The following is a 24931-nucleotide window of genomic DNA, read 5'->3' on the forward strand; positions in this document are numbered from 1 at the left end:
AAGCAGTAAACTGCTTTCCCATTAAAACACATTCATTATAAATTGAAGCCTGGTGCATGAATGATTTTCTTCACAATTATTAATTGTGAAGAATTATTATTATTATTATTTTAAGAAACAGAAATAATATTTTATATAACCCACACCAAGATAGGGAGAGAAGACTGGATAACTTTTTGCTCTTAATCAGATACTTTTGAGGATTTCCATTTTGATGCCTGAAATGCTGTACTACAGTCAATAACTAGTAGTGGTTCCAGCCTCCATTGTCCAGGACTACTTTAAAAGAAATTTTTTGAAAAATGTATTTTTTTTAAAAAGTTCATTTTAGATTAGAAGAAGTCAGATGAAGACAAGATAAAAATGAAGAAGAAATGCTGGAAAACTGATTTTTTTTACATAAAACTAGAGAAACAGGGAAGCACATTTTTACTGGGCATGGCCTCACAGTTGGGTCAGTGCACTTGCCCTGCAAAGGACCTGTCGTGTTTGTGATGTTGAGCAAATCCTTCCTTCCCTGCCAGCTATGGTTTCCCTGCCACCATCACATTTCTTGTCTATTTATTCTGTACATCCCCTGGAGCTGGTGCTCTCTCTTGTCATTTGTTTGTACATAGCAGGACATTTTCAGTGCCAATAAGTGCCTTTACTTTTGCTTGAGTTCAGCATTGGATCTCCACCTGTGAAAGCCTCATGTATAAATTTGCTGCCAAAATTAAAACATAGGTTTTCTCATCTCAGAGTTAAGTTCTCATCTCAACCATCCCTCTATCTTCAGTGGTGAAAAGAGACATATTACTAAAGCTTCTCTAAACAGCTTTTTTTCTTAGCTCTACCAACAACTGTGTGTGTGACCTTTTCAGGGCTCCTTACTGGTGTGAAGAGAGGGACATGGATTCTGCTGGGGGAGTTTTTCAGAACAGAGTAAAGGACCCTGTAAATGTTGTATACACTCTACTTTTATTGTCCCTCCAGGAATCAAGTCAGGGGAGACAGATCCCAATTAATAGCTGTAGAACTTTTACCATTGAAACTGTTAACATAAATGGAATCCAAGACACTACTTTTAATAGCAGGCACTTATTCAGGCAGTACACTCAATTTTTACACCCCCCAGGCTGGGGCCCAACACTTCACTCAGGAGTGGGCAATCATCCTGATGTGCCACAGCTTCTGGATGGGTGTTTGAGCAGCACTTCCAGGGCTGCCTGCTCACACCAGGTATATATACAGTCTTTGCACCTTCATGGTGGTGTCCTGAGGGTGGGGTGGCCTTGGACACTGTCAGGCAACTCTGGGTGTCCTGAGTTTCTCAGCTCTCAGAGATTAAGCAGGACCAGCAGTGTGCAGGTGTTCACACCCTCCTGAGCCCGCAGTGTTTCTCTCCTGGACCTGCTGTTTTCTGGTGACTATTTCCCCATGCACACCCACAGGAACCTACAGGTTCTCCTCACACAAGCTCACACAGAAGAGGTGTTTAGGATGCTTTATTCTTCAGCACTTCCCCGGTTCATACAGCTGTTAAAATCTCGGAGGACCTCTAAAATGAAGTGACACAGACTTTTATTTGAAGAAACACTTCTAATTTTAGTTCCTTTTCAAGAAGTAGAACATGTCCTGAGGTGGAATTTATAACATATTCATTATGGTATCTTTGCTTTACCTCCTCAGAGGAATGAGATTCTGCCTACAACAGAAAGATGGAGAGAAAATAGGAACTCTTTTGCCACAGGAAACAAACAAAAGAAATATTATGATTTTCCCAGTCCTTCTGTAAAAAATATGGAGTGAAACTTTATATACAGCAGAGAATATATTGGGTATTTGCACAAAAAAAATTATATACACTTTGCTCAGTCACTTGTAATAATGTTACCAAATGCAATCATATGAGTGTAAATCTTTTTAAACCCCAATTTTTTTAAAAAAATACCTTTTCCATTTAGAGCTTTTATTTAATTTCAATGAATCCAGTTTCTGAGTATCCTGGCAACCAGAACCTTGGAAAGATGTTTTCTGTGTAAATCAGGGGTATGTGATTAAAATGACGCACTTAGCAGTTTATTACCTGTTTGTGATTTTTGACCTTCCCTGGACTGTGTCTGTGGTTTACTTGCCCTCATCCACTCTTACCCCATCTTGGGCTCCTGGGATGCTCATGGAGGGCAGGGCTGTAATCTCTGCCTCGTACCTGCAAGCCCCAGGTTTATTTAGGAAAGTACCAAGGCAACCAACACACATTTTTTTTTCTGAAGAACAGGTGGAACTACAAAGCTCTAGATAATAGGGCTACATGCATGGAGCCAATGCCAGCAACACACACACTCACAGACCATCTGTGCTAGAAAAAGAAGATATCCACACTGTCTTGATGTTACAATGAGAGACTTCCACAGCACTGCTTAGTTCCCAGGTCTCTCCCTTCCTCTCTGCTTTTTCATTCCCCTGCTTTGGCCCTTCTCAGAAGAGCCTCTGTCCACAGCCACACAGAAAAGCATAAAGGGGATGGCAAAAATGTATTTGTTTCAGCCATTCTGACTCTTGTCTTTCATCAGAAGTTTGTTATTCCAAAATGAGGAATGACTAGGAGTAGTATCACACAGGAGTGAATATAAAGAATAGAAAAAAATGGCAATTCTCATAGATGGAAATTTTTTATGGTGGTGACTTCACAATGGGCACTTTTTTCCCCTTTCAGATCTAGTCATGCGGAAAAGAGATATGCCAACAATAACAGGGAATTTATTTGTATCAGGTTAATTTAGGAAATCATCAGTGACTTGGAAGTGTGACTCATAATGATGCCCAGGAACTTCTGTCAACAGAAGACCATCATCTTCAAAAACAACTGGGTCACAAATACACTCATTTTTGCTGGGCAATTTCCCTCAGGCTTTCCCATCTGAAATTTTGAAATATAAAAGTTTCTACTAAGTAATTGAAGAGAAGAGCATACAAAACTATATATGCTTATATGGAAAGAGAGAATATGCTACAATGAAAGGAAGAAAAAGGCTACCAAGATTCTCCTAAAAGCTGGAATAGGACTGTAAATTCAAGTGTTTGTTGAGTGTCAACAAAATAATTCATTAGGCTGACAAATTAGCAATAATTAGTGCATGGGGACATCCAGGTGCAGAGGTTTTGGTTTTACAAAACTCTTGCTTACCTTTAAGAGATAAAGACTATGTACAGAAAGTATAAATTAGAAAATACAGAAAATGTAAAGGAATTCTGCCAACATGACTCTTAATACTCACATGTTTATGGGGCTTTCCAGTAGCATCATGGAGCTGAAACTATTAATTTGCTTGAACTTAAGCACTTTAAAGTCCTTGCCAAATGGAGGCCTAAATAGCATTGATTCAATATTGCCAAGAGCTTAAAAATTCTTGTCTATGTGGAACAAATTCCTGCACCTCTCTTTTCCCTTTTCCCTTCTTGTAACCAGTGTTGGCTATAGTGAGCCCTGAGTCTGAAAACCCGTTGGCTGACCACAATAAATAGGCTGTGTTCATCACTGGGTCTCTGTAGGTTTTTATTCATCCCCAGAAAGCTTTTCAGCTCAATTGCTATTGATAAGTAATCACCAGACTCACTGATAAATGTGAGGTGGATAGCTTTACAGCCACTGCAAAGCATTACAGTACATAATATTTCTATAAGCCATTATTTCATTTTTAATGGCTTGCTCAATGTTTTATCACAATGAAAAGGTTCACCACTCAGCAATAATAAGATCTAACTAACTCTTGTTACTGGTGTGGCATAGACTATAAATATTACATGGCATCTTCTAGGCAACAAGCAGATTTAGAGATTTGAGCTGGATGAAATACTGTTTCTACTTCTGATTGCATTAGTTTAAAGTCCTGGAAGATGTATTCCAGATGTGCTATGCTAATAGGGTTATTTCATAAAAGTGCAGACAGATTTTAGGAGCAACACTCTGATTAAGCAGCTTGTGGTCTCCATGAAGGTGGGGGGGTTTGTTTGTTTGTTTTTGGTTTTGTTTTTTGTTTGTTTGTTTTTGGGTTTTTTTAAATTTCCATCTGAATTTATGATTCCTTGGTCTGACATTAATTTCATCCAGTTGTCATAGATCACAAGAGAGTTGTCATTTACTGACAAGTGGTCATTTACTCTTAGATTTCCAGGCCTCCTTATGCTGATTCAAAGGAAACATGATGAATCCTTTAGGTGGAATCTTGGTACATTCAGTGAGGATTATTTAAAAATTAACATGTCAAAAGTGCCCAATGCAGTTTGCAATTCCCAATTTTAACACATATATATGTACACATATATACAAGAAGTACATTTTCATATATTTGTGATCTATGTGTGCACGTATTTTTTCAACTGTAATGAACAGGCTAATATTAAAGATTCAGAATAAACTTAAACAGTGTAAAGGCTGACATTTTTTCTTCATACTTCATTTTAAAACTGATGGCTGGATGAGCATGATTTTTCCTTTTAGTTTGTATTTATCCCCAAAGCATATTAAGAGTTTGCCTTCATTTCTACTTTGAGTGTATCTGGTGCCCTCAAGTGAAACCACTGACTCATGCTCCTTCAAAAGCCCCCTGGTGATCATTAATTCAGAAAACTAGACATAAGAGAAAATACTTGGCTTTGCTGTCTTGGAGCAAGTTAATATAAAAATTCTCAGGAATAGGACTGTCTTACAAGGATTGACTTTCTTTTTTGGTTGGCCTGTAACATGTTGTAGACCTTTCTCTACATCTACTTTGTGGAATTACAACAAAGCTGCTGTTTCTTGCATACCACATCAAGCACAACTCCGTGGTGGCTCCTGCAAAGTGCTTCTGAAGTGAAGCCAGACAGACCATGTCTCCCAAATCATACTTGCCTTTCATGATCCCAGATTATTCTAGGGGGAAAAAAAATGACAGGAAATGAAAATCATAGAACATGCTGAATTAGAAGAGACCCATTGTGATCATTGAGTCCAACCCCTGGCCCTACACACGGCACCCCAAGAGTCACGCCAGGTCCCTGAGAGCATTGTCCAAACACTTCTTGGCCTCTGTCAGGCTGGTGCTGTGACCACTTCCCTGGGGACCCTGCTCCAAACACCCTCCGGACGAAGAACCTTTTACTGATATTCAACTTAAACCTCCCCTGACTCAGCTTCACATGGTTACCTTGAATTCTGTCCCTGGTCACAAGAGTAAGAGATCAGCACCTGCCTCTCCACTTTCCCTCATGAGAATGTTGAAGATACAATGAGATCTCCCCTCAGTCTACTCGCCAGGATGAATAGACCAAGTGACCTCAGTGGCTCCTCATACACTTCTCCTCAAGGCCCTTCACCATCCTCATGGGTGTCCTTTGGACACTTTCCAATAACTTTATATCTTTTTGATATTGTGGCTCCCAAAACTGCCCCCAGGACTCAGGGTGAGGCCACACCAATGCAGAGCAGAGCAGGACCATCCCCTCCCTTGACCAGCTGCTAGGGCACACTGCAGACTCATATGAAAGTACAATGAAATTAATTTATTAAATTCCTATTTTTTATACTAGTTGCAATCACATGGTAGTTTAAGCATCGCAGTGGCTCTCACAGAGACCTGTGGTTTTCAGTTTGTCTTGTCCTTCTGTATATTAAAAAAAGAGATTAACAAGGAACAACCAAGAATTATCCCTCAAAGTTTTTGCCCATCATTTTCATGAAAGACTTCCTTCAGTGCCAGAACAAGAGTTAGAAGAAGCTTTCCGACATAAATTCTGCACCACCTACCACTCACTGGTGACAGAAGCACCTTATCCTTTCCTGCTTAGGCTAGTAATATAAAAGTGGCAATTCAGAATTCACCCCCTGAAACTAAAATCCCTGATTATCCCACCCTATGTATTATCACATGAAAGTTTGCTTAAAGAAAAACCCCAAGAGCAGGTCAGATAAAAAAGTTTAAAAATATTATTATTTTTTCTTTCCCCCCCTTTTTTTTTATTGTGTATATTTGTTGAAGTTCAGTACGTAGACAGTTATGCATATGGTGGCTGATCCTTCAGGGAGAGCCGACAGAAAACACCATTTTAGGTCATTATTTTTGATTCAAATAATACAAACCAGACATCAGGCTTGAATTATCCCTTCTGCCTTTTATCATAAAAAAAAGTGTCTAAACCAGAGATAGGCCATTATATTTTCTCTATGCATAGGCCAGAATGCCAAAATATACCTTGAATAGAGAAGCATCATTGGAAAGCCTAATTTCTTTCAGGATATGTTTGTTTATTGGATAACAATAAACTCTGTAGAGTTTGATAAACAATAAGTATCTGTAGAGTAGCCTGCTGAAATAAAATATACACAGTCCATAAGCCCTAAAACAAGACCATTAAAAATGAACCTCTGCTGGTTGTCAGTGAATTGACACAGCAATATGCAGCAAAGGCCTCCAAAACCTACACCTTAAATATTTAAGACACAGTATTTCAGACAGTATAGGTAGAATAATCAGCACAGTCATGGCAAAATTTCTGATTTCAAATTTTTTAATGCGTTTACTCTTTTTACTCAAATAATATTCAGGTTTTCCTTCCTTTATTCCCTCCCTCATGACTGAGCCCGAAGAAAACCTAAGGTTTTGTCTTAAAACATTGTGTCAGTGGGACTTACGTTGCTTGACTTTCAGACACTGATAATCAAGATGTGAACAGCTGACCTTCTCAACCCAAGTCCTTCATGCTCCAGTGACAGAAAAAGGCACACTTTAGGGAGCTATTCATTAGTCCTATTTTAAGCATTTGCTTTAGGGTAGGTGAATCAAACATTCACATGGGTGGCAGTTTTTCTCCAGAGGGAACCTAAATGGCAAACTCCAATGGAAATGCCTATACTGAATGCAGTTATTTCTCCCTGTTGGCATCTGCTGCTGTGAAAACCCCCAGTCTTGGGTCAGGTCCCCTTTGGTCTGATGCAGAAGGTACATTCCTATCTTTTGGGTGGCTCCTGGGCAGGGAGTTCAAGCCTGGACTCACAGCAGAGACACAGCATGTTTTACTCAATCCATTTTCTGCTAACCAGAAAAATGGTTTGTGTGGAGAGAGGATTAGCTAAAATGAGAGGCAGGAGAGGTGGTGAGTGAAGGAGAAATAAGCTGGTGGTGTCTAGCTGATGTTTTTTCCGAGAAATTCAGACTTGTCATGTTCATCTACCTAGGCTACCTTGATTGTTGGAGATTACAAAATAAATAGTAAAATAACTGGAACTATCCGTGAAAAACCTGTAATGACAACAGTGGGTTACTTCCCAAGGGCTGCTTGGGAAATGCAAATGAAGACCTTGCATTGCATTGCCAAATCTAGGAGAACACTTCTGTGAGACTGAAGCCATGACAGCTCACCCTGGTCATATAATCATGTCCTTCCCTTCACTTATTCTTATTACACTAGGTATGGATTTGATTATTCTGTCAGCAAGTACCCTATATCCTTGAAATGGATGAGAATGACATGTTTGGAAATATGGAGAACTAATAGGTTAAACATAATTCACATAAAGCTAATAAAAAACCAAAAATAATTTACATATTAATCACAGAGTTCCAATCTTCCAGAAGACAGTTGGGAAATTGATCTCTCACAAGTACAGAGTGAGAAAGTAGGTTGAAGAGGGAATTAAGCTTAAAGACAGGACGTGGCATGACTTTCATCACAGGCAGCCTGAATTTAAAAGCTACCAATTTGGTAGGGAGAAATCCATTATCCACAGTGCATCAGCTCATGACGAGCACATGGGGATTCCATAGTTGCTCTAAAGAAATTCACATTGATGGGACAAAGAGCTACTTATACCCTGGTAAGCATGAGAAACCCCATATAACCTTAGTGAGACAGACACACACTGTGGTCATTTTAAAAATTACTAGATAAATTACAGAGTGAGAAGTTAAATAGCAGCTCAGAAATACTTGTTCATCTTGTTCTTAGGCTTAATGGTTATTGTGTTCTGCTCTTAAAACAGTTGTCAACTCAGACACACAGTTCTGGCAGCTGAACATTTTGTTTGTGTATATGTGTTTGCACATGTATACACACACACGAAAAGAGATGAGCTGAAATTACTAACTTTGCTTCCGAAATTAAGACTCCAGGGAGGCTAATTACAGCATATAATTGCTAGTAAGAAGGTATAACACATAGAAGTATACACAGAAGTATAGTTAATACACAAACACAAACTGATAAGTGCAGTGCATGGCTCTGCAGATTATTTAGGCTTGATTGTGGAGAGATTCAGTCTATTAGCAGAATATTAACTGTACCATCACTTCAAGAAAAAAGGCGAAATCCTTGATTCACAATAGACTGGAATTGGCTGTGGAATCTGCCCCACACTAATTCTCCTAATGCCAACAAGTGTCTAGCAATTTGTATTCTGAAATCTTAACTATTTAATCAATTCCTGCCCTTGAAAACTCATTACTGTATCATTTGATCATATGCTGTTTCTAGTTTATGAACCTCACCTGGGTTTTCAGCTGAAGTTTTTCATGTTGGTTTGTGTATCAAACCACAAAGTCTCTTGTTTTATAACATCTATTGAAAACAGTCTGGCTGCTTTCAAGAGGAGTGGTTAAAATAGAGATCTTTGCTTATTTCAGAGGAGAAGAAAAAAGATTAGGATGACTTTTTTAAGGTGGGTCCATCCCTCATATAGGACTGTGAAATTTAGCAAGGTGACACCTCCTGCCCAGATTTAGGCATATGTAATTTTAAAATTTAGAGGCTTTGTATAGTTACCACTTAGATTTTTTTTGACAGAAGTATGATTTCAGCCTATCACTGAAATGAAAATATTGAAATAATATAAGGCAACTGTCAGCCAAAGAAATATGAATCTACCTTTGTTTTCCTTTGTCCAAGCATGCACTGCACAAACAAGTGGTCTCTGGGTAGGACAGCCATTACAGTGGGAAGCAAGGAAGATGCTGAAAAGAGGTGAACCCTACCTCAAAAACCCTACCTTAGTATAAACATGTAGATACTGTGGTACAGGCAACGTACAAAGGTAGAAATTAGAGCTTTTATTTTGCATTGACTAATATAGCCAATTATTTTTTTAGCCATCTCAGAGACCTGAGCTACCCAGAGAGCTGGCCTTTTCATCTGAAAGCCAGCTATTTACAACCACAACCTATGATACATGCAATACACATTTTGATTTTTAGCAGACTTTTGAGGCACATCTACCATTGTCCCAGGTCCAGTCATAGTAACAAAAAAGCATTTTAAAACCATTTTAAAAGCCAATCCTGATGATTCTTTCCTGGTATTTCTTCACCTGATCAAATAACAATGAATGGGAGAAGGCAGTCTAGAAGGTTCACTTTCTAATTATCACACACAGGAGTAGGATGGGACCCCACACATAATGAAAGTGGGTTTTAGAAGGTCTACAGACATTGACAAGTACAGATGGGGATTAGAAAACAATATGCATTTCTTTTGTTGCCTGCACAATGCCTAAGTAAATACATGTATTGGCAGAGATCAAAGGAGACTATTACAGCTCCACTTGCACTGTAATGGGATGTATTTTACAGGAAGAGGTTCAGTTATAGCTCTCCAGATTTATTCAGACATCCTCATGCTGAAGAGTGTCACACTGGCAGGTTTTCTCCTGCCTCCTTCTGTGGTCTGCAATTTGGACCTATAATACAAAATAAGCTATGGTACTTCTAGTTACCATATTGAAAATACGAGTTGCTTCAATCACTGTTGACAGAGATAACTGTGGGACAGCATGAGCTTTATATAGTCAAATTAGGTTTGCCTGATGCTGCATAAAATCCCATTGAGACAGTTTATTCAGCATAATCCAGTGACTTTGGCTAAACACGCATAAGGAAGGTAACAGCAGAAAAGATCAAAGTGCATCAAAACCCAGAGGTTATATCCAGGACTGGTTGTTTGTGGATATTTATAAAAGAGTTTTAAAACCAGCTGGGCCAAGGTGATGCTAAAATATCTTTCAGCCTAAGCAGTCAACCACTTCTTGAGCCAATATGAAGCTTGAAATTGCAGAACCACAGTTTGCAACATTGCACTGTATTTGAGGTGTCTGAGAGATCAATGTCCTTCTAAAAAGGTGGAAACAATTCTGCAGACTGGAAATACCTACATTTCACTACAATTTACTTACTTAACACACGTTAGGGTGGGAGCTACCATAGGATTTTACACTACTCCCAAATTAAGCCCTTGAAGTAAATTTTGTTACCACTTAGATCAGTTAAAAAGACATGCTCAAATACTTCCTTACTCTGTAGTCCCAGTCTCTCAGAAGACTCAAAGGTGGGAAGAATTGTGGCTGACCCTAGGAAATATTTTATCTCCCAAAATGTAGACGAACAGTTTGTTGTCAATGCTGATGCAGCCCAGAAAGGGATGAGGACCGTCTTTCCTTTTGTGCCTGGGGAGCACAAAAAGTGGACTGTGAGACTATTTAGCATCAAGGCAAATAGTCCAGCTCTTTAGAAGACCTCTTGATTTCAGTACATCTCCAAGGCTAAGCACCACAGACTGACTCTTCCGTCAGCCAGCAAGCTGGCCAGTGAAAGCCATCAGGTCTCTGAAACTGCCTGGGAGACAGAAAGATTGTTCCAAAAGAAGAAAGCTTGATGGTGTTTGTGTTATTCCAAAGGAGGAAAGTTATATGGTGTTTGTGCTGACTGTGGGATCTAGTTACTCAGCACTAGTGACATTGATGTTGAGTCTAGAAGAACTGGTGGTGGGAAGGCAGGAAGATGAATGGACACACTTGACATTTCTCTTGATAGCGCTGGACTAGAAAGAAACTTGGACCCACACCTGATCATAAGCAATCCTGTATCTTTTTATGCCATCTCTCTGAGCATTTGGCCCATAAACCAACACAGCTCTCAGGCAGGGTCAGCCAAGGCAGGTTCTGTTTCTGGAAATGGGAAAGGCATGCTCTGCTTCTCCGAAGACTTCTCTACAGCTGTCACTCATGGTGGATGGAAGGAGCCAACTTGCACTGGCTCTAGAGATTCTTTGAATAGTTTTTGTACTGTCAACAGCTGGTGGTTTCTGTTCACAGTCAGGCTGCCAGAGCTGGTCTATTTCAGGTCTATATTTGCCCTTAGTCTGACTCCAGTAGACTCACAAACAGGGAGTTCAGTTCTGCCCACATGTCTTTGAAGTCAGGGGAAATACGTTTCCAAACCAACCAGGAAACCGAGCAAGTAGTCAAACAGAATAATCTTCCATTTGCACCACTCTTCCCTGAAAACAGTCACCTGGAGATTCCCCAGGGATGTCTCTAAGCCCTGTCCTGTTTTCAGGACCTATACTTGGAACTTGTTTGTTCATGTCTGAAAAGTTCAGTAGAATTCAAGTTAGAAATTTCACCTCAATGGGTAAAACAGAAACAGAACTTGACTAAACTTTCCCATTCCTTTACACCCTGGTTTCCAGGTGAAGGTTACTCCTTCCCTGTGATTTTATGTTGGCTTTAGTAATGACACTGAGCAAGAGTCAGAGAAGAGATGTGGATGGAGTAGCACTGCACCATACTCTGCATTATAAAATAATAAGATTTTGTAGTGAGGTCATTTTGTTCACAGGAGAAGTTTGGAAAACCTTTCTCTGGCCTCACACAATCACATAACTATGTTACCTTCTCAAGAACAAGAGACTTTCCTGTTTTGGACACCCAGAGACACACCAAACACAAAAGGCATGCCCCAGTACAGCCCCCATACTGCCACGCTATGGGAAAGCCGGGTGGATGCTCAATCCTGCAAAAACAAGAACTATTCTGACATTTCTGATAAAGATAAAGCATGTTTCTGAGTAATTTTAAACTTGCTTAGTTGGAGATCTGTCTATTTGAAGTCTGGTCTTGTCCTTTCAGCTCTGCATGTTTTGAACTCTTGCAACCTTTAACAAGCCCTTGTGAGGCAGGAATGAAGCCCAAGCCTGCAGGTTGCATGGAATTACTGCAGCTTGCTTTGGCTGTATGAGTGCCTTAAAATCTGAGAGGGGAACACAAAATTAGTCTCAGGCAGTATACACGATTGTTCCAGTCTAAACTGGGGTGATTAATTTCCAGAGAGGAATAGGTTTGATTTAATTTGACAAGGCTCTTTTCAATACCAGTGGCTTTATCTTTCTAAACTTAACAGAATGAGACTGACAATGCCTGAACTAGGGTTTTCTGAGAACATCCAGGCCTTTATTTCTATCGTGCCTCCTTGCCAAACAAGAAGTTTTGTTCTGGAAATAAATGCAGGAGCTCCAGCCAAGGGGATACCAGGTGGGGAGAGGTCAGGCCTCCGCCCAGCCTTGTGGAGCTGCAGAGGAGCCAGATTTCACCTCTATCCAGCCACTCCATGTGCCAGAAGCATCTAGGGCTGTGGGAGATGATGAGACCTGCAGGACTCAGGTGCTGCTCCTCTCCCCTTGACTTTCATGGGGCCCTCAGGCAACGCAGACCATTGGGGGCACAGACTCCCAGATGACCCCTCTTCTCCTGTTCTGAGCAGAACTCAGCCACAGGCAGATGCAGGGACTGGCACGTGTGATATGGTATCAATTACATGTAAGATCTTTTAAGAAAGGCAGTCCCTGATAGGAAGCTTTTCCCCTAGGGCAGGAACACATCTGATTTTGTGTCTTTTTGGGTCACAGCATGATATCTATGTATTGTACAGGGTATAAAGGCTGTGGGGCAGAATGGTTCCCATCTGCTCTCTATTCCTGGGCCTAACAGCTTTCTCCCTGACCCTCACATCTCAAGAGTGGGTGCAGCTATGAGAGCACCGCTGCGGTGACCAAGCTCCTCCTCTGAATCTGACAACAGATGGACAGAGGCATGCAGCCAAAGGGCTCAGGAAGGTGGTTAAATGGCTGGTGTCTGCCAACACTGAAAGCCTTTTTCCGTCTCTCTTTTGCTTGGACAGCTTAGATGGCATTGAATCACTTATTTGTTACTTTACAATTTTCCTGGATATCAGTACCAAAGAACTAACACATGTCATGCTCTTCCAGGACTTCTGGGGAAGCACACATCTGAAAATGTGACTTTAAGAAATACAGGTGAGTGCTGTCATTGAGATTTCTAATCCACTCCCACATAATAAGATGTAGAAAACTATATTTATTATTCTACAAAGACAGTGAGACAATTTCAACTTTGTGGCCCCTGGAAGACAGGAGTCAGAAGACCTGCCCAGGAGGGATGGAGAAGAGGCAAGAAGCTCCAGCCCCAGACCAGCACCTGCCAGGAAGGAAGTGTCTGAGTAACTGGAAATGAGATTGCCTTCTTTTGGTAGCCTAGGAGGCCCAAGAATTGAGTTCAGCTGTTACCTTCCTTTGAGAAGAGGTGCAGGAAGCTGCTGGCCCTTCTCCAGCTGACCTAAGCCAGGCTCTTGTACTAGGGTGCAGTTTTAAAACCAAATTATTCTGGTCAAGGACATAGTCATACAAAAAAATGTGCAAGTCTTGGCAACATTGTGTGCATGTTTCTTACAAAACTCAAATAAAATCCCCAAGAGATCATCTGAGAAACCTGTCTGGTACTTCAAAGCAGCATGTCTGAGTACTTGTGGTCGTGGGTCATCCTGCAGAAGCTCCCCTCCTGGCAGCATCCCACCCTGGGACAGGAGGCACAGCAGCACCACTCGCCATGTCCTCTGAGCGAGGCAGTGGTGCAGACAGGCAGCCATCCTCCTCCTCATCTGTTGCTAAGGGAACATGGGGAGATGAGCTATAATTATACCAATAAAACGTGAGAGACAGACAGAGAGAAGGAGACGTGAAACAGGCATTTGTGATGGCTTCCTCTTTAGTTTTATTTCATTTATGGCTCTGTAAATCACCAACAGAAAGCATGCAAAACATTTCATGTGTTGGCAAATGACTGAAATTTAAGTGAGGCCTTTTGACCAGTATGGTCAGCATCTTACTAAACAGAACGGGATGAGCAAAAGTGGCAAATTGCAAAATTTAACCCAGTCACCAGCACCTCCCCAGCTGAATTCACAGATTCAGAGCATTTAAATAATAAGGAGGGAAGGTCTAGAAAGTTCATGGAATATGACATTAATTTAGGACTAAGCTGCATTTTGGGGAAGTCCCCTACTCTGAATGTCAGCTTGTGTAGCTTTGCAATGGGAATCATGCTGTTTTAGCCAGGGGTTTCCTAGGGAAAAAAAAACTCTTTTTTTTTTTTTTTTTTTTTTTTTTTTTTTTTTTTTTTGAATGGGAAAGCAGCCTGGAGCTGCTGTGGCACTTCCCACCCCTCTGTGACAGCTCACCATTCCACAAAGGCAACCCATCCTGCCCTGGCTATGGGAGCCTGGGACAATCACACCACGGCCCTGGATGGTGCTTAGGCTTTAGGGGAACGAGAGCAATTGCATCACAACACAGTGCTTCAGCCTGTTGCCAGGGAATCCAGCATAGCCTTCCACTTCATTGAATAAACAAATAATTTCCCTATGGCTTTAATCACTATTCAACAGTCTTTACAATAACATGCTTATCCTTTGACCTAAAACACACTCTTTCTGGAAGAATACAGACTGTTACTGTAAGCCTTACCCTTCTGAACCACTTAATGCAAGTTACAGGGAGATGCTCAATCCAGGAGCAAACTGAGAGACTCCCATGTGGGAAGGTGCCAGGATTAGTTGGACAGTACCAAAGAATATACTAAAGGAAGGGGGGGAAAAGAGGGAGAGAAAGGTTAAAAGGAAAATACAGATATTTAATAATTAACAGGTTCAGTAGAAGCTGCTGACTCAGAAGGCATTTGACCTCACAGAAGTGATGGTGTGATCTGCACATCAGGAGGGACAAGGAAGCACACACAGGGTTTTAAAGCCAAGCACAATCCTCTGCTGTATTTGTAACTTCCAGGAAGGGGACAGACCACCACAATGCTTATTCCCTGTACCCAGAAGTGGGACAAGAGCCAGTTAATACCACTCATGTGGCCTGAGACCTGCTCCAGCCCTGACTGTGTACAAGGACAGCCTGGAACAGCCAGTCTTCTCTGTGCAGCTAAGGGCAATGCCCACAGTCCATCGAAATTATTTGCTAGCATACACTCTTTTGCACATGCTTTTTTTCATAACTTTTGTTTGGTTTGCATTGGTAAAATGGATATACTTTATCAGTACCATTCTGATGCTACTAGGGAGAGGGCAACATCAGGATACAGTTACAGTTTGGAACAATGAAAAAATAAGTATATACACACACTCCTGTTAATCTGAAACATCTACTGAATATCTGGCCAGATGAAATCTCAGATCAACAGACACAGCACTGCTGATTTCACCCAAACTGTAGATAGCTGTGGAATGTTGCAGTATGGCACTGTGCTCAGTGTAAGCATCTATGCCTGCCATCACTATAGGAACCAAAAAAGGGCAGGTCTGCTCTAACTCTGCCAAAGCAGGCAGCACTGCAGTGAGGAATTTGCCCTACATGGCCACACAGCCCTGGGAACCAGGGTGACTGCTACCATCCATTTCTCTTACTGTCTTATATGTGTTAGTGCACACACATTACTTAATTACTGACTTTAATGTAACGTGTCAGAACAATGCAGTTCTCTCAAATTCCTTTTAAGTCACCCATACTGAATGCTTGAGGTGAAGCTATTCTAAACAGTTTGCATAATTTCATATGTGCCATTCCCAAGAAACACTATGCATTTTAAACAATATGAACGGGCCACAGCACTAATGAAGTTAAATGGGGCTGGCAAATTATAGTGAACTGGACATGATTTAGCAAATATGTCTTGAAAGGACAATATTCATGAAGGCAGAAATCTAACTGTGTGCTGAGGCGAAGCTTTCTCAGATAACTGTGGTTCCCAGGATTTCAGCTATCAATCGTACCTCTCAAAAAAAAAAGACCTTTCCCCCTGGATGATTCCTCTACATTTTCAATCCTAAAATTTGCCATCTCAACATGCAAGGTATTGAAGACTCCCAGTGCAAAGTTATGCAACTTCCATAGGAAAAAACAAATTTTTTAGCCTAATTTGTCATGTCTGAGACTGAACACATCCACTCAAGCGTGTCACACAAAATCACCTTTTTTCTCTGGCAACTCCTGCTTCTCTCCCCCTTGTCTTCAACCTCTGTTTATTTTACAGATCACTAGTTTCTCAAAGCCCTTAATTTTGGTTGGGAATCCAGATCCCACCTTAATACTCACCAGTCTGAATTTTCCACACCAATTTGACTTTTCAACATGTTGCTGCTCAAAGCAAGACAAGCAGCCCATGGCTGAGCAAATGAAAACCAGCCTGTAGCCAGACCAAGTTCTGGGTGAGGCAGTTTTTTTGGCAGTTGGAAAAAACTTTTGCTGTGGTGTTTTTGTGAGCAGGTGCCTGTGCCACTCTGCACACCCCTGTTCAGCAAAGGGGGCAGTGGGGATCATTGCCCTCGAGGAAAGCCCATGAAAAGCTGTCAAAGAAATTATTTAACTTGACAGAAGACAAACACAGAAGAGCTATTGAGTATTTCTCATACTTTCACATGCAAAACTTGTGAGCAGGCTTAATTTAAATGCAGTGGGGGAAGTAAAGGAGTTGCAGGCTGCCTAATGAGATGTCTGTGGACTGCAGGCTTCAGGCCTGGCTTAGGAACCCTGGAACAGCTGGAATAGGATTCCAAGCAAAGAAGACTCTGTCAGGGTGACAAGGTATGGTTAAATGCCAGGAGCAATGACTGCATAAGTGCAATATCAATCCAGGCATGAGGAAGACTGATGTAAAGGGGGACTAAGATGAAGACATCCCTTCCTGCCACCCTAGAGACGGATGAGTGTCCAGGAATAGAGAACCCTACATAGGAAAAAAGAAACAAGTGTTTTTCAGTGTTTTATCTAGACCTAAAGACTTCTTGTGCCTGCTAAAGCAGCTGGGTTTATTTGCTTTGCTTTATTAATGCTCTCTGGGACTGATTATCAGGCATCATTCATCAATAAAACTAGGGATGATAAACCTTGAGTGCTTTCTTTGTTGCTGTGTGTTTATTGTATCTTTCAGCTCAGATCAGTTCTGGGTATAAAGGGCGAAACTCCCGTGTTTTTCAATATGAAACTTACAGCTATATCTGAAACCTACTGGAAATAATAACTTTCTCTTGATCTCACAGTTTTTTCTAAAATAAATGACCAAGAACAGTATCTCAAAGGCTCCTATTTTCTCAGCAAATATTTCCATTATCTATCTTCCCAGTCACAAATACAATAAAATGTACTAAATGAAGGCTGGTTTAAAGGATCTTGAGCCATTTTGAGCAAAGACTAACATAAATTGAGAAAAGTCATAGAGGAGAACGATCAGTGATGTACAATTCTCTCAGAGCTAAGAAGCATTCCTGCCTGAAGTGGAAGTGAGCATTGTTCAGGATGGCCCTTTCCAACAGTTCTTCCTGTGGCAGTCATTAGACAAATGGAGAAATTTTAGATTTTATTTTCTTGGGAGAGAAGTGGAAGTTGTGATTGCATTTATTCATTTACCAGTAGGAATAATATTAATGGAAGTGATACAGGAACCCAGACAGACACAGATACCTGACACAAACAAATGCCTCTGAACAGTGCAATTTCTGATCTTTCAAGTCTGTACTCTGAGGAAAAGGACAGCTAAACATTGACAAGGAAAAGGATCACTGAAACATCCCTTCCTAATTTTCATACCCCACTGATCAAGGCCTCTGAACTAGTAAATCACCCTGTGCTAACTTAAGGGTTTTCCTGCTCAGGAAATTGTTATGCCTCTGTTATGTTATGTCAGGTAGATTGTTATGTTCAGTCAGGTAGATCAACACAGTTATTTTGAAAGTCAGCTTAACATGATGGTTAGACTTTCTAGACTGTAAGAAGTGTTCGTCATTCCATCCATTTGTGTTTCCAGTTACAGGCAATCAACAGATATGGGACATCAACAATGAACTAAGCAGAATGATCCAGTTACAGGAAAACAGAAAGATGTTATCTGTAGTGATTTCCTTCACAAAGTGATTTGCTCCTTGCTTTTAGGCTATTATAAGCATTTATTCTTATAGTCCATAGTAGCTGCATTCAGACACTTTTAAAATCACCTGCAGTACAGAGAAGGTGAAGAGAAGGGGCTGCACCTCTATATCTGCCTTTCACTGCACTGAATATAGCTGCACTAATCCTCTGTGTGGCACTGCACTCTGCCAGAGGTGGCTTACTCAGGCTCCATCCATCCAGATCTGTTGACTCCAAAGGGTGAGCCCCCATTGTGGGGAGGAGGCTCTTGAGCAGCCGTGAACCCTGCCACAGAGTGTGCAAGTGCACCTCTGTGATACACACCCATGGGCAAGAGCAACTAATTATTCCTGGACCTCAAAGACCCAGGATGTATGCTCGTGGCATGAATAACCCTCTGGTTCCACCCACTTCCTACTCCTGCCATGCATTTCAGAGGTCTGGCTGTTAACAACTGTATTTGATACTTGCTAAATTACCATAAGCCAAAGATAAACACCTGCTTGCCTACCATGACTCACGTGTTGGAGACCTGTGGATGGAGAGGGCAGAGTTTACCGAATGCTTTAGTGCATCACCGCCTCTATTTTGATGCAGGGCAATCCAGAATCTCCGGATTCTGCATGTCATTCGATGTTGTTCATATTCCAGACAGAGACAAACTTGTTTGGCAACGGTGTGAAAAGTACCAGAACACACTCTGGGTATATATTCCATATTTACAAACTGTACTAATGATTGTTTATCTACACACACAATATGCATCCAGTTATTCACAGAGCGCTGTGTGATTTGAAAAACAACCCCTAATTAATGGAAAAAACTATAATTCTCTTTGCTGTATTCCTGAACAGCAGCTCAGACAGAAAGAAAGTGGATGACTTCTGATAAGGAAAATGAAACATTAATGAAACTCCTTAGATACTGACTTATGCTAAGTCAAAGGCCAGCAATTGAGGTAACTCCCTCTGAAGCTGTGGTTTCTCTTCATTGTTTTGCTGTATTTACCTTCTGGTTTTTAGAAAAACTCCATGCTGATATACCAGTATGCATATGAAATGTCAGTCAAGTAGCAGAATAAACCAGAGAAAGTCATTTATGTTAGAAAAAAAACAGTTTTCCATGATAAAGCTGAAACATCTGTTATAAGTAGAGGGACAATTGCCCAATAGAGAGTCCAATAAAAAAGTAGAAACTTCTCCTGTGGTGGTTCTGGACCTGGGAGTTAAAAATTGCACTTCCAAGAGTGGATGGGAAGTACCACCATCTCCAGTCATTTCCAAATTACTGTAATTCTGTATGCCTCAGGAGGAGGCAGGTTTTCATGCATTACCTAACCTGGGCTGTACATTTCTACCTGCAGGAGCTGAGCAGCAGTGCTTCTTGGCATCAAAGGCTTGGGTCACAATGTCATCATGGAAATACTGCTCACACAATACTGATACTAGATCATATGCTTATTAAGAGGCATTTTTTAAATGGAAAATTAAGAAAACATAAAAATAGGCAAATCTTACCAAAGATCACTAGTGCTATAAAGCAAGTACATATGTGGATGTGTGTGTATACCTTCAAAATATAAAAACATATAAATCTCTATGTATCTACCAAGTATCTTGCACACCTGGAGCAGCTAGATAGCACTAGACAAATGTTAAACAAAGGCAGATAGGGTTTTCTTTTGAGAAAGAGTGTCCATTCATATTTCTGTGTACAGAGAAGCTGGCCAGCCCCAGAAGAAAAACAAGGAATAATATCTGCCTTGAGCTGCATCAGATTTTCCAAGCTCTGCCATGCTCACTGCCTATAGGGCTGGAGAGTGGAGCTGTGGCAGAATGGGTGTAACACTGCAGTGCTGCAGAGAGCCAAGGGAATGGGTATGGGCAATTCAAAAGCCATAGCAGGATCACAGAGCTCCGACACTCTCCTTTTTAACTAATTAAAAAAAAAAAAAAAAAAAAAAAAAAAAAAAAAAAAAAAAAAAAAAAAAACCCACAGCCAATGCCCCTCCATGAGTCATTTAGTGCCGAACTTCTACCTTTCCCTGGATGTGCTGAGGAAATAAATTTGTGCAAGGGAATTCAACTGATTTTCCTCCCTCACACTTCCTGATGGTGATTTGCCTTATGAGATTTTCCTAGAGATTATGTAGATGAGTGACTTGTAAATGAGTGGGAAGTTGGGGAATCCTGGTTCCATGTTTAGCTACTGACTCAGTATCAGACCACAAAGGAGTCACTTGACCTTCACAAGACAGCACTCAGCCTAGGCAGACAATGGAAAGAAAACCACTAAACATTGCTCTTTGCTGAAAACCCAGAAACCTGCTTTTCTGGGTGAAGAATAGCTGTACATTTCTGTTAAAGTGTGGTTCATCAGATGCATCAGACTCCTACCACATTACATCCTTTATGAATTTAATAATTGAGGAGGGTCTCTCTTGTTCTGTGGTCACTAGATGTAAGGGGTGGTCATTTGTTTACAGTGAGGAAAGTGTGCTAATTGCAAATTAAAATCTTCCTGCTCCTAACACTACTATCTCACTTTCCTATTTGGGCATTTCAAACACAAGGTGCATCTATTGCTCATCTTCGTGATTACACGAAGATAAGGAAAAAGAAAAAATAACCACCACAACTAAGTTATTCACATTATCATGGCTGTCATAATTGCATTTAAATGCAATACACTTATTGCTGATTAGTTTGCATGCCACTGAAACAAGAGGGTAAATAAACATTTAACAAGGGCCTTATTTTGCTCTGCTGTAATTGGTGTTCATCAGAACTATTGTGGTGGAGGTATATGGCAGCTAAATTGTTTTTCTTTTAATTAAAAAAAAATAGAGAAAGGTAATTTATTTCTGTACAAGACCCTCTAAAGATAGCAGAGTCTGAGAGTTTCCATCAAGAGTCAAGTGGATTCAAACACATTTCGGCATTCCAGCAGCCCCCTCCCACATTTAAGCTGCTATTCCCATGTGTCTTTTACTAAATATAGCAGCAGCTCTTCAGATTGACAGGAGAGTTCCTGATCCAGGCTCCTGGGCTTTGCTCCATAGTCTCCTAATATGGTAGAGTGCTGCAGCCAAGCGAATGCTCAGGAAGGACTGAAGAGGGTAAACTGGGACCACAGGATCATCCCTCCCCATGCCATGGGAAACTGAGCAGCAGCAGGCAAAGAGAAGCTGTGACTTAACCTTTTGGTGTCCTGGCTCCAGATCAGCTGTCAGCGAAGCCGACTGACTTCTCACAAAAGGGCACAGCTGTGCAATCGCGAGTGACACCAACCTCCAGTTGACACCAGCACTGAGAATTCCCACTTGGCCCCTCCATCTCTCACAGCAGCCAAGCAGGTTACAGAAACATCTGGCTAAGGCAAGAAGAGACAAAATGCAGATAATGTTCTTCATGAATATGTTTTAGGCTCATAAATGGACATGTAAAGCAACATGGGGATCATTTTAGTCATGCTGCCCACCCTAGTTTTATGAGCAAGACAAAGCTCGTATGCAGTGCTGGCATGTACATCTCTGCAGGGTATTGTGCTGTGGAGGCCATGGGGATAGACCCCGAGAGATTATTACAGAGAGCAATAGTTGATTTCATCTATTTGCCAATGTTTGTATTACTAATTTAAGAACCTTTCCTGTATGATTGTATGAGTTTTGCAAGAGTCCCTGAAAACATAGATCCTGAAAATCAACCAGCAGAGCTACAGAGAAAAAATTTGCCTCCCTGCAGAATGTCAGCAGGTTTGCACAAAAAGAAGCTACAAATATGGCACAGGCCTTTTTCTGCCCTCAACCTCACAATGACTATTTTTGCTTCAGAGTCTCAAGCGTCTCTATCTTATTAAACATCTCTGCTCCTTTCACCATCATTCTGTAAACACCAAAATGCTCTAAGAATACACCATTTGGGACTTTGAGCTGCAGGCTTAGGTTTTCCAAACCATAAAAGCACCCTCTGGGCATGCAACAAAAGTGTTCATTTAGACACCTCCAGCTCTTTGCAGGTCTATAAGGAAATATATGTTATAAATCAGTGTTGTACAAAGGCCAGAAGAAACAGAATTCATTATGGAAAAGGCATGGTGAAGGAAACTTTAAACCAGCAACAAACTGTAACCAGTGTAATGAGTACAAAAGTGCAGAAGAGAAAGAAAAACTTGTTTGACATAAAATGTACTACTTAGAAGTGTATAATTTATAGTACATTGCATCCATTCTTAAATGGTCATGAAAACCACTCCTTGCTTTTTACTGGTGGGAGAGAGAGAAAGCAATGCACAAAAAATCAAAATAATTTATTAAGATTGCAAGGTAGGAGACCAAACATCCCAAATTCTAAAATCTTAGGATAAAGGTCATCTCTAGCAGGGTCTAATGCTCAGGGAAGCTTTTACATTTTGAAAACATTTCTTTGTGGCTGCTGTGGGTGGATAAGCTCCTGTAACCCAGTAGGTAAAGGCAGATGGAAAATCCCTGCAGGAACTTCTTGCAATATGTTAAAGCTCCTCTGAAGCCTGTAGGAGAGTTTTCATCTTTTTCTTTTTTTTTTTTTCTTTTTCTGTGTTTCATTTCCACTTTCAGTGATGCATGAAGGAAGCTAAAACTCCAAATAAATAGAGGTTCCTGTCACACAGGTTCCCTCAGTACTGAAAGTGACAACTACATACTATTTATAGTGAGAACAAGCCAGTAGCTACTGTGTGTTTCTAGAACTATAAATTGAATAAATAGATTGTCCCACAACACCTTGTTAAGCCCCAATGCAGCAAACTCCTCTTCATACATTGATCTAACCTACCAGCTAGCGTTCATCAACAATAAATCAAAAGTGTGATATAAAATACCTGTCTTCATAAGCTAAACAGAAAAAAGGCACAGATTGGAGGTATTCCTCTGAAAAGAAATAGTGGCTTTTTAAAATGCTCATTAAGGGAAGGATAATCATCTCATCTTCTTCAATATACTTTAAGTATGCATTTAGGCAATTCAGAGCTTAAGAATATGAACATCCCATCCCACTGGAAGTGTTTGTTAATCACCATCTCAGCTGACTTGTGCTTTATATCATTAATCTTTTGATTCAAATGGCAATTTACTCAGAAAAAGCTTAACTCTGTATGATACACTGTACTCATACAGAGTTAATTCTGTACAGTTAATTCTGTACTTAAAATCGTACATATAATACATAATTTCATCTCAAAACAACAACTTGTTGGGTTTTGAATGCTTGTCTTCTTCTCTTCTTCAGATAAGATCTCCACAAAGACAATGATTAATTCAACCTATTTTGGAATGTTTAAGCAGAAACTCTGAGTTCCCAAGCATTTCTTTTCATTCTTTCTTCTCCAAAACAAAAGTTAGGTGATTATATTACAAAAGGAGAGAGAGGAGAGGAGAGGAGAGGAGAGGAGAGGAGAGGAGAGGAGAGGAGAGGAGAGGAGAGGAGAGGAAAGAGAAAGGAAAAAAGAAAAGAAAGAGTAAAAAAATAAAAAAGGAAAGGAAAAAAAAAGAAAAAAGAAAAGGACAGAAAGCAGGGGCAAAAATTACTCAAACCTAAACAAACAAAAATGAGGAAATACAGTGGTGGTGCCAAATCTGAACTTTCTGTAGAAAAGTAAAAAGTCTGCTATGATTGTTTCCATGTCCCAGACTTAGGTTGGTAAGCACTTCAAATTGTAACTGGGAGCTGCCCAAATGCCATAACAAAGTTGATGAGGTAGACTAGGTAGAATGCATTCCAGAAGTAGCCAGAAATAAGTGACATATTGCAGATGCCCTCATCATGGCCAGGCAGCCCCTAGATTCTCTCCTAGAGGAAGCCTCACCAGGCTTGTCACAGGCAGCTGCCAGGGTAGCACCTTGCAATACTCTAACCTGAAAATGAGACCAAGAAAAATCAGGGTCCCTCTGATTTTTGCTTGAAATGTCGTGTAGGAAAATACTGCTCGGAATGTTCATTAGCCAGGAATCCAAAACCCACTAGATTCTGGTAAATACTGAAAAAATGGGCAAACTCATTGGCAAAGGAGGTCACAGTTGGGCTATGACACTGCAGTCACAATTTGCAACTGCAACTTGGGTTGCTTGTCTTGCCAATCTCCTCACACCTTGCACCTCACACCTCCTCTTGCCAGGTTGTCCCCCAGCTGATTCTCATCCAGACATCTGTCTTGGCCAGGTTCACGGAAAAAAGGGAAATTATACCATCTGGATCTGCTTAAAATAAAGTCATGGAGCAGGACGTCACCAGCATACTGATGGCACAGCAGCCAAATCACAGCTGCCATATGAGCACTCAGCAGGAGCTGTAACTGAGTCTGGTGGGACACACCTCTAAGTTTACTGACAGGGGAAAAACTGAGATAATGATCAATTCTTGCCAGATTCTGTCAGTAGAGGAATTGTAACTCTCTGATCAGCTTCATTCAAAGTTGTTGGCAGATGAAGCAAAGTTAGCAATGCCATTTTGACTTAATCTATCATTTGTAGCAAGAAGCAGTAACACCTCTAAGTCCTTAATGTGACTAGGGGAGTACAGAGGCAGCTGAGCCCTGACAAGTGCTCTGGTTTCACAGCCTTTCTCGAGCAGGAAGCCTTGTGCTGAAGCAAGAGAGCAATCAAAGACTGATCAAGATATTTTAAGTAGAGGTCAAGATGGGAGTTGCTTAAGCATACTTCTGTAGACATCTGCAGTTCTCAGCTACAGCAGACCAAGGTGTTCACAGCTATCTTGTTTTCCCTAATGTACTCACCTACAGCTCTAGTTGCCCTCACACCTCCATGTCCAACATAAAGCAGATCTTGGCCCCAGCGTAGGCAGAGAAGCACACAGCTTGGCATAACCTAAGCACGTGATTTTTTACCCAC

The 24931-nt window shown here is 40.8% G+C and overlaps 2 long non-coding RNA genes across 2 annotated transcripts in view; both read right to left on the reverse strand.

Moving 5' to 3' along the window:
• The window catches only part of LOC310908424, a 166665-nt gene that overhangs the window by 23866 nt on the left and 117868 nt on the right, over positions 1-24931 (reverse strand). The window lies entirely within an intron of this gene.
• LOC310908423 lies at positions 1264-21404 on the reverse strand. Its single transcript, XR_014589849.1, has 3 exons — positions 21248-21404; positions 4873-4897; positions 1264-1683 (listed from the first exon to the last, which is right to left on the reverse strand). It is a non-coding gene; the product is annotated as an uncharacterized lncRNA (long non-coding RNA).

The sequence above is a fragment of the Zosterops lateralis genome (assembly GCF_965231275.1).
Source record: "Zosterops lateralis genome assembly, chromosome: 4".
NCBI classification, from domain to species: domain Eukaryota; kingdom Metazoa; phylum Chordata; class Aves; order Passeriformes; family Zosteropidae; genus Zosterops; species Zosterops lateralis.